Below are 4647 nucleotides of genomic sequence, written 5' to 3'. Positions count from 1 at the left end.
GAAAGGGGAAAAGATACGACCAATAATAGACTTGTTCAGATCACTCCGTCCTGACATTGCTGTCCGCAACAAAGACACGATCGAAATACTTGAACTGACTGTCTGCCATGAAACTAACTTCATAAAATCAAAACAATTTAAAATGAATAAATATATTGGTAATTTGAAAGATAATATTATTGATGACTTTAAGCATTGCAATATTTTGATTAATACCTTTGAAATATCGTCAATTGGCTTTTACAATCCTTTTAATATGTCTTTAATTGATATAACTTGGACCGATTATTTTAGATTTAGCTTGATTAACAGTGTAATTTCGTCATCATATGCTCTGTACTGTGATAGAAACAATGAGTGAAGTTTTTTATACTATTTATCATCATGGTACTTTTATTTTCATAAGATGACGAGCAATGATGACTATCCGTATTACTCTAACACTTTATCTTTATTTTATTTTATTTTATTCATCTAACTGTATATTTAACTATATTCAATTTTATTTCATTGTCAATATTTTGATTTTACTTATGCTCTGTCTTTGGAAAATAAAAGAGTTCACATTATTATTCACATATTTTACGCGGAAGCATAAACATTACATACATACGTACGTACGTACGTACGTACGTATGTATGTTTGTATGTATGTATATATGTATGTATATATGTATGTATGTTTGTATGTATGTATGTATGTATGTATGTATGTATGTATGTATGTATGTATGTATGTATGTATGTATGTATGTATGTATGTATGTATGTATGTATGTATGTATGTATGTATGTATGTATGTATGTATGTATGTATGTATGTATGTATGTATGTATGTATCAAACGATGTCTAAAAAACTTGAAAGAAAAAAAAATTAAACACCACAGAACCAAAAATAAAAATGGTCAAAACATTTTATGAGGTCACTTCAAGCCTGTAACATAGACACATTATTTTTAGTTTTTTGTTCTTTTTCATTTTTTTTAAATATTTTTTTTTGTAGTTATAATAATAAAAGTAACAACAACTTTACTATCCTCATCATCATCTTCGTCATCATCATCTTCTTCCCCATCATCATCGTCATCGTCCTCGACAAATACCCATTAAAAAATGATTCAAATGAAAAAATATCGGATTGACATTTGAGATTGCAAACAAAACCAAAGACACTAAATAAAACGGAATGACTCCGTGCGAGAAAACAAAAACAAAAACCCTGCATACAACACAACAACAGTGTTACTAAATTCAAAACCAAAAACTCTAAATATAAAAACACCAAAAACTCTAAATATAAAAACACCAAAAACTCTAAATATAAAAACACTAAAAACTCTGAATATAAAAAATCGACGTCATAGGATGCAAGTGCACAGCTGTTTGTCATTGGAACGCATTCGGACATGCGCAAATGAAATATTTACAAACAATGAAAATTTATTCCTAACTAAAATTATATATATCTTTGTAAACAAAAAATATATCTTTGTAAACAGAGAATTCACAGTCTATGTAAACATAGAATTCACAGAAGTAATATAAGTAACGAATAGTAGTAGTAGAGGTAATCTAAAGGCCAAACTAATCTAAGCAAATTAGAAATATTAGTAATACAAAAAACATAGATAGATAATTATTCCAAGTAACATAGAAATGATAATTGTACTTTTTAATTTGATTCATTCGAGTAACGTAGAAATATAATTGATCCAAGTAACATAGATATATAATTAATATAAATAACATTGAAATTATAGTCAAAATTTATTATTTCTTTCTTCTAATGAACAAGACTTTTAATACAATAATACCTTATTCTCCATCCATTATATATATTTATTTATTCTTTTTTTCATTCATCTGTCAATCCATCAATCAATCAACCCATCAGTCAATCATTTCGTCTATCCATCAATCCGTTTATTCATTCAGCTGCTTATTTATTTAGTTTTTTTTCCATTCCTGTTTATCGTTAGTAATTTAATATAAATTGTTTCCCTGCTGTAAAGTTTGCTTGTGTTTGTGTATTCATTCATTCGTTCATAAATTTATTCATTCGTTCATTCACTCATTCATAATTCATTCCATTATTCATTCATTTATTCATTCATTCATCATTCATTTTCCTCCATCATTCATTCGTGCCATCGATCATATGGAAAATCCCGGGGTGACAATCGAGAACGTTAATAAACTTATGGAGAGCTTTGAATGTGTATGTTCGTTTGTCTGTTTGTTCGTTTGTATATTTGTTTGTATGTTTGTTTGTATGTTTGTTCGTTTGCATGTTCGTTTGTTTGTTTGTATGTTTGTTTGTTTGTTTGTTTTTAGCGTTGATCGTATGTTTGTATGTTTGTTTTTTTCTATGTATGCTCTCATGTATGTGTGTATGTTTGTTTGCACATTTGTGTTCATGTATTTTTGTGTTCTCTGTCCAAACTCCAATTGTCATATTTATTATTTCAATTATTAATTTTCTCCTCCTTCTTCTGCCTATTGTTATTGTTGTTGTTATTGGCAAGGCAATTTGAAGGCACATGAATTAATATTCCAAAAGAGCATAAAAAAGTAACAGCCGCCACGGTTGTAGCAGCAGAAGCAGCAGTAGTTATAGTACTGGTAGTAGTAGAAGCAGTAACAGTAGTAGTAGTAGTATTAGTAGTAGTATTGATAGTAGTAGTGGTAGTAGTAGTAGTAGTAGTAGTAGTAGTAGTAGTAGTATTGATAGTAGTAGTAGTAGTAGTAGTGGTAGTAGTAGTAGTAGTAGTAGTAGTAGTAGTAGTAATAGCAGAACAGCAGCGCTAGTAATAGTTTTCACAAAAGTAGTAGTAGTAGCAGTGTTAGCAGTAGTAGTGGTAGTAGCGGTAGTAGTTGCAGTAAAAATACTAACACGAAATAGCACCGCTTTTGAAAAGCTATGAAAGTTTCAGCATTAGCTTTAGTATTAATTTAATAAAATGTAAATGGGTGAAAAATTTTCTATGTTACTTTGTCATTATTATTGTTGGAATAATTTTTATTATTATTATTATACTCATAAAAATAATTATTTATTCTTATATTATTCTTTATTATTATTATTATATTATATGATAATGGTAATGTTGATGACGATGATGATGACGATGATGACGACAGTGATGATGACAATGATGACGATGATGGTGAAGATGATGTTGATGATGATGATGATTTTCATTTCAACCACCGATGACGATGATGACCGCAATAATAAAAGCAGCAAAAAGTTTATGCAGCGCTGATGGTAATGATAGTAGTGACGGAGTTAATGACGTCATAGCCAAAGTGCCGCCATTGATAACATTTTTTTTTTCGCAAAATGTGGTTTTTTTTGGTCGCACTTAGACTAGACACGTTATTAGGAATCATTTTTTATGCAGTGGTAGTAGTAGTAGTGGTAATAGTAATAGTAGCAGTAGTAGTAGCAGCTGTAGTAGTTATTGTAGTAGTAGTAACAGTATTAGTGGTAGTCGTGGTGGTGGTTGTAATAGTAGTAGTTGTAGCAGCAGCAGTAGTAAAATTAGAAGTAGAAGTAGTTATAGTAGTAGTAGTCAAAGTAGTGTTAGTAGTAGTAAAATAGTAGAAAAAGTAGTAATAGTAGTAGTAGTAGTGACGGCAGCAGCAGCAGCGGCAGTAGTAGTAGTAGGCCGAATAATCATATCGTATTAAATTATTCCGTAAGATGGAATGAAGTTATAAACTGAAGCGTCAAAAAACCATTCGTCGATAGGACTAATTGATGACGATGATGATGATGATGATGATGATGATGATGATGATGGTGAACATGATGTTGATGATGATGATGATGATGATGATGATGATGATGATGATGATGATGATGATGTATCATTTCAACCACTTTCGAATTTAAAAAGCGGATTTAATTAGGCCACATGCTTTCGTAATGTAGACGTTGTTTTTGTCGGTAATGATGTTGTTTTTGTGGCTAATGTAGTAGCAGTAGTAGCAGTAGTTGTGTAGTAGTAGTAGTAGTAGTAGTAGTAGTAGTAGTAGTAGTAGCAGTTGCGGTTTTTCATTTACAATTTTGTCTCAACTGCTAATGATGTTGTTCACAAGGCACTTGAAACACGTTCATACTAACATTTTTATGTTGTTGTTGTTGTGGTTGTTGTTGTGGATGGTGTTGTGGATGGTGTTGATGTAGCTGTTGTTGTTGCATGTTGCTGTTGTTGTTGCTGCTGCTGTTGCTATTGTTGTTGTTGCTGTTGTGGTTGTTGTTGTGGTTGATGATGAAGATGATGATGATGATGATGATGTTGATGACGTTTTTAGTCTAATGATCCCCCGTCTACAAATGTTCCAGTGTCTAATTTTTCCACTAACAATGACGTCATTATGTAATTTTTTTTGCATTCTTTATATAAACAGAATGTTTTTAAATTTAAATTTAAATCTTTTTTATTTTTATTTATAAAACACATTTTTTTAGTTTATATGCAGTAAATCACATTTACTTTTAAACATAAGCAACAACAATAAATATAAACAAAACAACGGCATAGATTGCAAAAACAAAAACCAAAGAACTAAAAACGACAAAAAACAACAAAAAAAAACAATGGCTTAAGCAGGCACATCACATCTTAAATTCAAATTA

Source organism: Helobdella robusta (assembly GCF_000326865.2).
Source record: "Helobdella robusta unplaced genomic scaffold HELROscaffold_11, whole genome shotgun sequence".
Taxonomy (NCBI): domain Eukaryota; kingdom Metazoa; phylum Annelida; class Clitellata; order Rhynchobdellida; family Glossiphoniidae; genus Helobdella; species Helobdella robusta.
Note: the sequence above shows the minus strand (reverse complement) of the source record.